Source organism: Pleurodeles waltl, chromosome 8 (assembly GCF_031143425.1).
Source record: "Pleurodeles waltl isolate 20211129_DDA chromosome 8, aPleWal1.hap1.20221129, whole genome shotgun sequence".
In the NCBI taxonomy this organism is placed as follows: Eukaryota; Metazoa; Chordata; class Amphibia; order Caudata; family Salamandridae; genus Pleurodeles; species Pleurodeles waltl.
The window spans coordinates 1,539,813,066-1,539,826,783 of NC_090447.1; the positions used below are offsets into that span (position 1 = coordinate 1,539,813,066).

Here is a 13,718-nt window from a genome sequence, read left to right on the forward strand (position 1 = left end):
TCACACACGTAAACACGGATAATCCCCCTGCACCACATACACACATCCACAAACACCCCCCAACCGTACACACGTCCATTTACACACCCTCACTCACACATACACACCCCCCTCATCTGCACACTTACACAGACACCCCAACCCACTCGCTCACACACACGCACTCATCATACACCCCCATTCGCACATATACAAGCACACACCACACACATGCACTCAACAGTCCCTCCCTTTCAAACGAGCACTTACCTTCTCCGAAGAGGAGGTCGTCCAGGAGGGGATGGGTCTTACCGGTCTTGCATCGCCAGCACCACCATGTCAGCAAGACTCCGCCAAGCCGTATTACGGCTCATAATACGGTGGGTGGAATCTTGCTGGGGTGGCGGTGCTGGCGATGCAACCGCCTCTTCGGAGTCAGACTTCCGCCCATAAGTGGGCAGAAGTCCTCCAATGACTCCTAATATGGCAGTCAGCAGACCGTCAGCACTGGCGGTCTGTTGGCTGCAGCAGCTTTGGCGGTCTTTCAAAAAGACCGCCGAAGTCACAATGAGGGCCAAAGTTTGGACAATCTTTAGAATCCCACGATGTGTGGAAAACAGGACACAAATTTGGCTGGGTAACCTTTTGTTAGAACAGTTATGAAGGTTTAACAAACAAAGTTTCAGCACGTGGTGGGAGCCTCGGCAGCTATAGGTTTACACTTAGACACCATATACACACATACATATATACCACACCCACACTAAATATACATTACGCCAGCATAATGTGTGTTATTTTGGGAATTTTATATTACCACATTGTTTCATATTATTATGTTCTGTGAAATTCACAAAATTACGCCATTACTCCATATCGTGTAATTACACGCGACTTGCAGTAAGATTTTACGAAAATACGTCCTCACATAAAAAATGTAAGGAAGAACGCATTTCATGGTCAAATTTTGTGATAAATGTCAGATTTGCATTTTGAGTCATTTTGATGCACTTTCACGTAATTACGCTAAAGCAAACTACGCGAATTTCGGACATCCCTAATATATAGCCAATGATAAGTATATATAACGGAGGGAAACTCAAACACCGAGGACGTCCGGTCCTTGACCTTTGACCCTGGTCTCCTGCGGAAGGTGGAGCCTGCACTCAGTGCCAACAACTGTGCCTTGTGGTGAAAGTTTGTGTGACCATGTGAGGGGAACAAGAGGAGTCAGTGACACGTCACCTTCGGGTATGTGTAAATAACTCTACGGTGTCCACGTCATACGTACGCCACACGACGACGGATTGATGGAGGTGACGTGTAGTTTAACCAGCTCAGAGGATGTCCGGACACATTCTCTTAAACACTAAAACATGCAGAAAACATCGGAAACACATTGTGGGGTAACCCAGGGGCCTCCGCGTCACACCATCTCCTGCAGGTGGAGAGCAGTCAGACAGGTAGAGACAGAACTCACAGACAAAGGCCTGGGCAGAGTGGCCCCGGGCCCCAGCCTCTCAGGGGCCCCTGATGGAACCAGCTCTGGCCCCGGGCCCCAGCCTCTCAGGGGCCCCTGATGGAGCCAGCTCTGGCCCCGGACCCGGCCTTCCAGGGGCCCCTGATGGAACCAGCTCTGGCCCCGGGCCCCAGCCTCTCAGGGGCCCCTGATGGAGCCAGCTCTGGCCCCGGACCCGGCCTTACAGGGGCCCCTGATGGAACCAGCTCTGGCCCCGGGCCCCATCCTCTCAGGGGCCCCTGTGGAGCCAGCTCTGGCCCCGGACCCGGCCTTCCAGGGGCCCCTGATGGAGCCAGCTCTGGCCCCAGGCTTCCAGGGGCCCCTGATGCAGCCAGCTCTGGCCCCGGGCCCCAGCCTCTCAGGGGCCCCTGATGGAGCCAGCTCTGGCCCCGGACCCGGCCTTCCAGGGGCCCCTGTGGAGCCAGCTCTGGCCCCGGACCCGGCCTCTCAGGGGCCCCTGTGGAGCCAGCTCTGGCCCCGGACCCGGCCTTCCAGGGGCCCCTGTGGAGCCAGCTCTGGCCCCGGACCCCAGCCTTTCAGGGGCCCCTGATGGAGCCAGCTCTGGCCCCGGGCCCCAGCCTTCCAGGGGCCCCTGATGGAACCAGCTCTGGCCCCGGGCCCGGCCTTCCAGGGGCCCCTGATGGAACCAGCTCTGGCCCCGGGCCCCATCCTCTCAGGGGCCCCTGTGGAGCCAGCTCTGGCCCCGGACCCGGCCTCTCAGGGGCCCCTGATGGAGCCAGCTCTGGCCCTGGACCTGGCCTTCCAGGGGCCCCTGTGGAGCCAGCTCTGGCCCCGGACCCCAGCCTTTCAGGGGCCCCTGATGGAACCAGCTCTGGCCCCGGGCCCCAGCCTTTCAGGGACCCCTGATGGAACCAGCTCTGGCCCCGGGCCCCAGCCTTCCAGGGGCTACTGATGTAGCCAGCTCTCTTCTGCAGCGTCTTGTCCCAAGGACCTTGAATAATTCTCAAACAGATTGTTTTAAATACCGTTTACCTTTCATTTGTTTTTCATGTGGGTGATGTGTGAGAGTCTCCTACAGACATTCTGCAGAGAAACGTTGTATTTATGTTTCATGCAGCATTCATAAAATGTTTCTTTTAGATCAAAACAACTCTCACATATGAGAAATGGGGGGTGTCACAGAGATTATTTGCAGTACTATTAAGCAGCGGCTACTGCTGTTACAATGTTGAACAAACGTCACTATCCCTGAATATTAGACGTAAACACACTTATAATTTGGCACAGTGTGTCTGCACGGTCAGTGACCTGGCCAAAGGGGGCATGAAATACATGAAATTGGATCAAAAAATTCAAAGCTGCTCTGAAAAGGGCCCCCAAAAATATGTTTGGCCCGGGCCCCCAAAATCCTTAAGATGTCCCTGACAGATGTGTGTGTCGGCAGACCTTGGCACACCTAGACAATGCTGTTGTGTCTACCGTCAATCACCTCTGTGTCCCACGGTCCCTCTCTGTATTTGTCCCGGTGCATGGATTTGTGGTTCCGGATTACAATGGCTTAGGTGCATCTCTGGAGTGAGTTGAGGGCTGGGACGCAGGAACCAGATGCTCTTCTGGGTGACTGACAGCAAAGCAGGATTAGATCTCACTTGGTTCACTTTCACACCACAACAAATACTATACGTCTGAGGCAGGCGGCCCAGGTTGTCCAAAAGACAGGTGAGATGATGGCGTGACAGGTGTAGGCAGCACGGAGGGGCAAACAAGACCTCTGGGTGTCAAGCCTCGTCATCCGATCGCCCCTAATGTTGACACAACTAGGAGACACTTGATGTGCAGCGAGGACAGTGTGTGTCTTACAGACTATGAGATCTCACCTTTTGGTGCTCATCCCCACAGGTACCGCGCCACAGGGATGGACTGGTTGACTTGGGCTCCTAGCTCTGGATCCAGTGCGCAAGAGGCCACCATCTGGGAGATGTATGAATCGTCGTCACATTTAATTCAGATGTTCAAGGTCAGAAGACCCAAGGTTGGCTGCAAGTCACCTCCATGCTGCCGCCGCAGTCCATCGTTGCTTTGACGCCACCGGGTGGGAGGGCTTCAGCAGGATGGAATGAGATTGTGACGTCACAAGGAGGATGACTTGGAATTCCATTGGCCCTTCCAGGATGTTCCGCACAGGAGACTCCTGAACAAGGTGACACCTACTGTGATGGAGCTGCTGCAGTAAGCGGGTTAGAAACTGGCTGAGTGATCGGAAGCTCAAGACTGAATTACAAAACCCTTCACCATAAAGGGAGCTAGAAATGTACTTTCTACTTTGTGCGCCTTGTAGGAGGCTGGCCTGGTTTGTAGTGGGCACCTTGGGTACTTACACCTTATACCTGGTCCAGTTATCCCCACGCAGCAGAACACAAAGGGATCCCACGCTGCCGGAGATTGACTCAGGAAGAAGATCTTCTTGGAAGGTGCAAACAAGCCTTGGTAACTGCAAATCACACAGAGCACTGGGGTACTGTGTTGCGTGGGGAGGCAAGCTCTTACCTCCACCAAAGTTGGACAGCTGAACCTTGAGAATGTCAGAGTCAGTTTAGTCCACCACCTGTGTTGCTAGATCCACGCTCGTCATCTGGAGAGGGGACCCACTCCACCAGTCGTCGCTGCAGAGGGTGCCTGCTGGAACAGAGAATTGACTTTGTCACTCCACGTGAGATTCCTTCAGTTCTTCTGGTGCAGGGTGAAGGCAAGCAGCCCTCAGAGGATGTGTAGGAAGCTGGCCTGGTTTGTAGTTGTTACCTTGGGTACTTACACCTCATACCAGGTCCAGTTATCCCTTATTAGTAGATTAGTAGTGTTCTAGCAGCTTAGGCTGATAGAGGTAACTATAGCAGAGCAGCTTAGGCTGAACTAGGAGACATGCAAAGCTCATGCAATACCACTTATAGTTACACAGTATTTATACACAAGTAAAGACAATACTCAGTGTTACCAAAAATAAAGGTATTTGAGTGACACAGTACCATTTGAGTGACACAGTACCAAAAATATCTTAGAGACAATACTCCTTCTAGAGGTAAGTATTATACACAATATATACACTAGACACCAAAATTAGACAACTAAATAGTAATAGAACAATGCAAGCATTAGGAAATGCTATAGATTGCAATGAGAGAAAATAGGTCTAGGGGCAACACAAACCATATGCTAAGAAAGTGGAATGCAAATCACAAATTCCCCTCTAGAAAAGTGTAGTGTGTGCAGAACTGCTGGGAGAGTAAGAATACAGTAAAGGTAAGTAAATTACCCCACCCCAGAGCCCAGAAAAGCAGGAGTAAAGTACTGCAAGTTTCCTTAGGACACACTACACCTCGTGATACGGATTATTGCAGTAATGAACCAAGTCTGCAAAGAACAACTGCTGGATTTTTGGACCTGAAGACCTGCAGAGGAAGGGGACCAAGTCCAAAAGTCGAAAGAAGTCCCAGGAAGGACACGACTCCCTGCCAACCCGGAAGAGGGTGCAAAGGAAGAGTCCACGGTTAGTCGAAGACTGCAGAAATGCACCCTAGGAAGATAGCAGCGGGTTCTTGCATGATGCAAAAGATGTCCCATGGCGTGAAGATCGTTGCAGACATGATTTTGTGTTGGGAGTCGCCAACAAGCTTTGGTTATGACAAAAGTACGTTTTGTGTCAAAATGGCGCTGGATGGACCCAGGAGGGACCTGGGGGCCTCAACTCTGTGTGAGGAGGAAGAGGGGACTCTCAGCGCTTTAGAGAGCCCTCAGGATGCCAGCCAGCACCTCTGGAGGTCCAAGGACACGGGGACAAAGGAGTTGCAAAACGCGGTTGATGCAGCACAACAAAGGAAGGTCCCACGCCGCCAGAGAACAACTCAGCGAAGGAATTTTTCAAAGAGTGCACAGAGGCCTCAGGAGTTAAAGAAGACGCGGTACACAGGGGTATCATCGCTCTCAGGGAAGGCAAGGTCTTACCTCCTCCAAATTGCATCAGCAGGATCTCAGGACAGTCCATGTCAATTATGTCCACCCTCTGTGTCATTAGGAGCACACTCGTCGCTGTGAGGGGAGTACCAGGGTACCGTTCGTCATCTTAGAAGGTGCCTGCTTGGAGCAGGGGAGTGACTCTGTCCCTCCACGGGAGATTTCTACAGTCCTTCTGGTGCAGGATGAAGACAGGGAGTCCCCAGAGCGTGCACACCATGGAAACTGTTGCCGTTGCTGACTTGGAGCTGAGGTTGCTGAAGAAAAGTGTCTCTTGTAGATACTTTGTTGCAGTTACAGCGTTTCTTGGAGCAGGCTGTGGTTGATCCGAGGTCAGAAGAATCTGAAGTTGTTGCAGAGGATTCCTGAAGTAAAATTGCAAGCAGAATCTGAAGAGAACCCACAGGAGACCCTAAATAGCCCTGAAAGGGGGATTGGCTACCTTATCAGTTATGGACCCATCTTGAGGGGTCTCTGACGTCACCCGCTGGCACTGGCCACTCCGAGCCCTCCAGATTTCCCCCACACCTTGCAAAGCAAGATGGCTGAAGTCTAGAACACACTGGAGGAGCTCTGGGCACCACCCCTGGGGTGGTGATGGACAGGGGAGTGGTCACTCCCTTTTCTTTTGTCCAGTTTTGCGCCAGAGCAAGGGCTGGGGGATCCCTGAACCGGTGTAGACTGGCTTATGTAAGGAGGGCATCATCTGTGCCTATCAAAGCATTTCCAGAGGCTGGGGGAGGCTAACCCTCCCCAGCCTGTAACACCTATTTCCAAAGGGAGAGGGTGTAACACCCTCTCTCAGAGGAAATGCTTTGTTCTGCCTTCCTGGGACTGAGCTGCTCAGACCCCAGGAGGGCAGAACCCTGTCTGTGAGGCGGCAGCAGCTGTAGCTGCAGTGCAAGCCTCAGAGAGATGGTTTGGCAGTACTGGGGGTCCATGGTGGAGCCCCCCATGATGCATGGAATTGGCTCCCCATTACCAGATTTGGAATGGGGGGGACAAATCCATGATTTTAGACATGTTACATGGCCATATTTGGAGTTACCATTGTGAATCTACATATAGGTATTTCCATAACGCTTACATTACCATCTTCCTCAATATACTTCTTCACTTTACCTACTAACACATCATTGGCCCCTGCTGTGAGGAAGTCGCCTCTTTCTAGCCTTGTTACCCCCACTTTTGGCCTGTTTGTGAGTGTATGTCAGGGTGTTTTCACTGTCTCACTGGGATCCTGCCAGCCAGGGCCCAGTGCTCATAGTGAAAACCCTATGTTTTCAGTGTGTTTGTTATGTGTCACTGGGACCCTGCTAGTCAGGGCCCCAGTGCTCATAAGGTTGTGACCTATATGTATGTGTCACTGGGACCCTGGTAACCCAGGGCCCCAGTGCTCATAGGTGTGCATGTATGTGTTACCTGTGTAGTGACTAACTGTCTCACTGAGGCTCTGCTAACCAGAACCTCAGTGGTTATGCTCTCTCTTTACAAATTATCACTAACAGGCTAGTGACCAATTTCACCAATTCACATTGGCATACTGGAACACCTTTATAATCCCCTAGTATATGGTACTGAGGTACCCAGGCTATTGGGGTTCCAGGAGATCCCTATGGGCTGCAGCATTTCTTGTGCCACCCATAGGGAGATCTGACAATTCTTACACAGGCCTGCCACTACAGCCTGAGTGAAATAACGTCCACGTTATTTCACAGCCATTTACCACTGCACTTAAGTAACTTATAAGTCACCTATATGTCTAACCTTTACCTGGTAAAGGTTGGGTGCTAAGTTACTTAGTGTGTGGGCACCCTGGCACTAGCCAAGGTGCCCCCACATTGTTCAGGGCAAATTCCCCGGACTTTGTGAGTGCGGGGACACCATTACACGCGTGCACTACACATAGGTCACTACCTATGTGTAGCTTCACAATGGTAACTCCGAACATGGCCATGTAACATGTCTAAGATCATGGAATTGCCCCCCCAATGCCATCCTGGTATTGGGGAGACAATCCCATGATTCCCCGGGTCTCTAGCACAGACCCGGGTACTGCCAAACTGCCTTTTCAGGGGTTTCACTGCAGCTGCTGCTGCTGCCAACCCCTCAGACAGGTTTCTGCCCTCCTGGGGTCCAGCCAGGCTTGGCCCAGGAAGGCAGAACAAAGGACTTCCTCAGAGAGAGGGTGTTATACCCTTTCCCTTTGGAAAAAGGTGTTAAGGAACGGGAGGAGTAGCCTCCCCCAGCCTCTGAAAATGCTTTCATGGGCACAGATGGTGCCCATTTCTGCATAGGCCAGTCTACACCGGTTCAGGGATCCCCCAGCCCTGCTCTGGCGTGAAACTGGACAAAGGAAAGGGGAGTGACCACTCCCCTGACCTGCACCTCCCCTGGGAGGTGCCCAGAGCTCCTCCAGACCTCTGCCATCTTGGAAACAGAGGTGCTGCTGGCACACTGGACTGCTCTGAGTGGCCAGGGCCAGCAGGTGATGTCAAAGACTCCTTCTGATAGACTCTTACCTGTGTTGCTAGCCTATCCTCTCACCTAGGTAGCCAAACCTCCTTTTCTGGCTATTTAGGGTCTCTGCTTTGGGGAATTCTTTAGATAACGAATGCAAGAGCTCATCAGAGTTCCTCTGCATCTCTCTCTTCACCTTCTGCCAAGGAATCGACTGCTGACCGCGCTGGAAGCCTGCAACACTGCAACAAAGTAGCAAAGACGACTACTGCGACCTTGTAATGCTGATCCAGCCGCCTTCTCGACTGTTTTCCTGGTGGTGCATGCTGTGGGGGTAGTCTGCCTCCTCTCTGCACTAGAAGCTCCGAAGAAATCTCCTGTGGGTCGACGGAATCTTCCCCCTGCAACCGCAGGCACCAAAGAACTGCATCACCGGTCCTCTGGGTCTCCTCTCAGGACGACGAGCGAGGTCCCTTGAACTCAGCAACTCTGTCCAAGTGACTCCCACAGTCCAGTGACTCTTCAGTCCAAGTTTGGTGGAGGTAAGTCCTTGCCTCCCCACGCTAGACTGCATTGCTGGGAACTGCGTGTTTTGCAGCTACTCCAGCTCCTGTGCACTTTTCGAGGATTTCCTTTGTGCACAGCCAAGCCTGGGTCCCGGGCACTCTAACCTGCATTGCACGACCTCCTGAGTTGTCCTCCGGCTTCGTGGGACCCTCTTGTGCAACTTCGGGTGAGCTCCGGTTCACTCCACTTCGTAGTGCCTGTTGTGGCACTTCTGCGGGTGCTGCTTGCTTCTGAGTGGGCTCTTTGTCTTGCTGGATGCCCCCTCTGTCTCCTCACGCAATTGGCGACATCCTGGTCCTTCCTGGGCCACAGCAGCATCCAAAAACCCTAACCATGACCTTTGCAGCTAGCAAGGCTTGTTGGCAGTCTTTCTGCATGGAAACACTTCTGCACGACTCTTCACGATGTGGGACATCCATCCTCCAAAGGGGAAGTTTCTAGCCCTTGTCGTTCTTGCAGAATCCACAGCTTCTACCATCCAGTGGCAGCTTCTTTGCACCCACAGCTGGCATTTCCTGGGCATCTGCCCACTCCCGACTTGATCGTGACTCTTGGACTTGGTCCCCTTGTTCCACAGGTACTCTCGTCAGGAAATCCATCGTTGTTGCATTGCTGGTGTTGTTGTTTCTGGCAGAATTTCCCTAACACGACTTCTGTGCTCTTTGGGGAATTTAGGTGCACTTTGCACCCACTTTTCAGGGTCTTGGGGTGGGCTATTTTTCTAACCCTCACTGTTTTCTTACAGTCCCAGCGACCCTCTACAAGGTCACATAGGTTTGGGGTCCATTCGTGGTTCGCATTCCACTTCTAGAGTATATTGTTTGTGTTGCCCCTATCCCTATGTGCCCCCATTGCATTCTATTGTGACTATACATTGTTTGCACTGTTTTCTATTGCTATTACTGCATATTTTGGTATTGTGTACATATATCTTGTGTATATTTGCTATCCTCATACTGAGGGTACTCACTGAGATACTTTTGGCATATTGTCATAAAAATAAAGTACCTTTATTTTTAGTATATCTGTGTATTGTGTTTTCTTATGATATTGTGCATGTGACACTAGTGGTACTGTAGGAGCTTCACTCGTCTCCTAGTTCAGCCTAAGCTGCTCTGCTAAGCTACCTTTTCTATCAGCCTAAGCTGCTAGACACCCTATACACTAATAAGGGATACCTGGGCCTGGTGCAAGGTGTAAGTACCCCTTGGTACTCACTACAAGCCAGTCCAGCCTCCTACACCTGCCTTGTTCTTCTCATCACTAAACTGCTGTCCCTTCTTCATCCTTAACTAGCACGTCATAACAAGCATAACATGAACTTCCTGAAGATATGTGGATTATGCCAGTGTAATTTCAATTTTGGCACAGGTGCAGTGGCGTTCGAAACTGCATTTTCTCAAATCAAACAAGACATAAGTTCCAACCACTGAAACTGTTGATACCAGTCATGTAATGATGACTGATGCCAGGAACCAGTGTAGAGGGCAATTTTTCTTCTAAAGAGAAGAAAATGCAATGAAGAAATAGTTCTACTCACTTCTATATCTATGTGTACAGCTGAAACAATGTCCAGAACAGTAGAAAAAGAGGCTCTGGCATTATGGAGGGGTGTTCAATACTTTAACAATTTTGTGTAGAGTTCTAGAAGATCTTTGCAGACAGGCCATAAGCCCCTCAATGACTTAACCCCCAAAGACAAGGAATCTCTACTCCACCTATAGCCAGGTGGCATTATCATCCCCAACAGTTTAAATCCAGGCCAGAATATGTTTCAGGCACTGGAAATGTTGATGCGAATTTCCTGTCCAGGCAGCCACTGAGTGGAGAGTTGGCTGACGGTGAAAATGGTGAAGACGTGGAAATGGTGTGTGGGGTGAGCCAGGTGGTTAGGGAGAGGACTAGAGCATTATGTGAGGATGAATAGCGGAAACGTCTGGAAGATGATGCTGTCTTAAGGAGTGTTGCAGAGTATATTGTGAAAAGGCAGCCCCAGAAGAAGTTGTTGAGTAATGAGATGGAATGAGGTGGTCCTCTTTGGAGATGTGCTAGAGGAATTAACCTACAATGGTAGACTTATGAAACACGGTGGTCGGCAGATAGTACTGGAGAAACGGCGAAGCAGGGTGATAACCTTGCTCATCAGGGACCTACTGTCGTCCCATTGCAGCTGAGTGACATGTAGGAGATCATGGATCATGCATGTCTTGACAATACCATTGCCTATCATGTCCATTATTGCACCAGTGGTACCATGGGCCAAGGTTGCTCTGGATATTTCAGTTTCATTTGGTGTGTTGTGGGTGAGGGGGGTGCACAAAAGATTGCTTAAATTGTGATTGACTAAATGTTCAAGTGGTCGAAAGAACCTTTGTGGAAAATGTGTGTTCTTGTACTGTTATTGCCAGGAACACAGGGAAAACTCTTTCTTACGTATGATCTGAATTTATGATCCTGTCCTGGAAACATCGCAACTCTGGCACCATACAAACGAGAGATCTGATGTGCACAGTCTGCATCCGTTACTATACGCATCCAAGGCTGAAAGTCATCTGGAGCTATCAGATAAGTAGGCACAGTGGCTCTCAACACTTTATGAAGACGATATAAGATAAAATGCCAACAGTGTCACACTGCTATAAATGAGCATCTGTGGAGGGCATGTCCATTAGGGAAGATGTCAGCAAACGTTACGAGGCCATATCACCAGAGTGTGCATTTACCAGGTTTTCACATTTGATAGGGAGCCATGTGTTGTTTGCGTGAGTCAATGCATGTGAATAAATGAGAGATCCACCCAGGAGCCTTTGAAGCTTCCTCCATGCCCAACAAATGGTAGATAGGGTTTGAATGTCCTCAGGATCTAGGGGGATCCCCCAGGACAGTAATGAAGCCAGTGGGGTCAGTGCCACGAGATCCATCTTGGGTTTGGAGTATATCAGTCGAGCATCCATGTGATACCAAGAATGCGTATATTGGCACTGGGCGGCCAGGTAGTATAGTTGAAAGTGTGGTACTCCAAATCCAGCTCTCTCGTAGGGCAGCACTAATGTTTTTCATTTGATTTGCAGTCTCCGGCCGGCCCAGACGAGTTTAGTAAGTAGACTATGAAATGTAAGGAAGAAAGTGTTAGAAAGGGGGATTTGAATATTAATGAAACAAATTAAGAAACCGGGGGAGAACCACCATCTTAATAGTGGCGATCCTGCGAGCCATAGAGAGAGGTAGTTTATTCCATCTCTCAGTTTGCATCGACAACGTGTCCATTACAGGACCACAATTTAATTGCAGTACTTTATCTTTATGTATGATGATACCCAAATATTTCAGGGACTAATCGTACCATGTCAGGGGATAATCACTCTGGACATTCCGAGTATTGGGGTGACGGGGAATAGTTCCAACTTGGACCAATTAATCCTAAAACCGGACAAGGTTCCAAACCTCATCACCTCTTGTAGAAGAAGGGTAAGATTTTCTTCAGGCTTACGAATAGAAAGTAGGATATCATCTGCATAGAGGGTAACAAGTAAGGGTCCCGGTTGAAACTGAAGACCGCGATAAGAGTGGTCAAGAATAAGGTGTTGGACTAGGGAATCTAGGACTATGACAAAAGCAGTGGTGAGAGATGCAACCCTGCCGGGTACTTCTCAATATAGAAAAGGGATCAGCGATAGAGCCGTTTACTTTGATACGTGCCGTGGGGTGGGCATAAAGGAAGTTTATCAGGGAGGAAAACCTATGCGGTATGCCTAATTTATGAATCACAACACATAAGAAAAGCCATTCTAAAGAATCAAATGCCTTTTCGGCAGCTAGGATGGCCATGGCAGCGCAGTTGAATGATGAAGGATAAAACCAGATTGTGCAGGGTATATGATTTGATCCATTAATAATGAGAGCCGCATTTCGCTAAGATTTTGTTATAAACATTTAACAGTGATAGCGGTCGGTAGGAGCCACAAAGCAAGGGGTCTTTCCAGGTTTAGGAAGGAGTGTTATTTACTGCTTCACACATGGTCAGGGGAAGTACTCCCAGTTTTAGGGATTCCTCAAATACTGCTAGTAGTCTGGGGGCTACGAGGTGTTTAAATCACTTATAGAATTCTCTGGTAAAACCATCAAGACCAGGGGCTTTAGAGCCATTCAAAGAGTCTATTGTTTGAGTGATCGTCGAGGAAAGTGGTTAATTAAGAAATTGTTGTAGCGGAGTGGTGAGCCAAACCATTGGCACATTGTCTAAGCAGTTTGACAGGGTAATGGCATCATCCACTACTTGGGGAGTGGGTAATTGGGTATATGTTAGAAATGGGGTCTCTAGTTGGCAGTCGGTTTGCACCCTGTCCAAGTAGGGACCCTCACCTTAGTCAGGATAAGGGAGATACCTGCTCAGATGACCACTGCTAACCCCCTTGGTAACTTGGCACGAGCAGTCAGGCTTATCTCAGAAGCAATTTGTAAAGCATTTGCACATAACACACAGTAATAAGTGAAAACATTGCAAAAGGACACCACACCAGTTTTTAAAAAATAGTCAAAATTTATCTATATAAAACAAGACCAAATACAATAAAAATCCAACATACAGTAATAAAAATATGAATTCTGCAAGATTTACTTAAAAATGCAGTTCATTGAAGTCAATAACTCCACTTGGGACTATCACGGCATCAACATCAGCAAAACCAATAGTTCAGGCCGGCTGCGGCGTTGCGGGTCAGCTACGGTGTCGGGAAGACCCACAAACAGTACCTTGGATTTGCAGGGCGCCGTGATCCTCGCGGTGAGTTCCGGAGAGCGGCGTCGGTTCCGGAGTCGGTGCAGGAGTTGTCGGGCCCTTGAGGTCACGCGCATTGCAGAACAAACTCCAGGCTGATGAAGTCAGGTGCACCGGCGTTGATAGCGTTGGGGCTGCAGTGTGAAGCGGGATGATGCCACGTGCGGTGCCCACAGGTCAAGGTGCAGGCAGCGGCTCGGTGACGGCATCCAGCGGTGGCGGTGAGACCAGGGCTGCTGTGTGAAGCGGGGCGGTGCGACGTACGGTGTCCACAGGTCACGGTGCAGGCAGCAGCATGTCGTTGCTGAAGCGCTGTCATTGGGAGGCCCAAGCCAGCGGTGCGAGATGGGACGGTGCTTCGTGACCCTCAAGTGCGGTGTCCTCAGGCCACGGTGCAGTCAGGATGCCTGGGGACGACACAGGAGTCGATGGTGTTGGCGTCAGTAG

The 13,718-nt window shown here is 50.1% G+C and overlaps 1 protein-coding gene across 3 annotated transcripts in view; it reads right to left on the bottom strand.

Moving 5' to 3' along the window:
- The window catches only part of HAO2 (hydroxyacid oxidase 2), a 257,628-nt gene that overhangs the window by 211,213 nt on the left and 32,697 nt on the right, over positions 1 to 13,718 (bottom strand). Inside the window, exon 2 of one of the 3 annotated variants that reach the window (XM_069203001.1) lies at positions 4,007 to 4,138. The exons of the other annotated variants lie outside the window; for them this stretch is intronic. The gene's annotated coding sequence lies outside the window, so the exon portion shown is untranslated. The remainder of the gene's footprint in view (positions 1 to 4,006; positions 4,139 to 13,718) is intronic. 3 annotated transcript variants of the gene reach the window in all.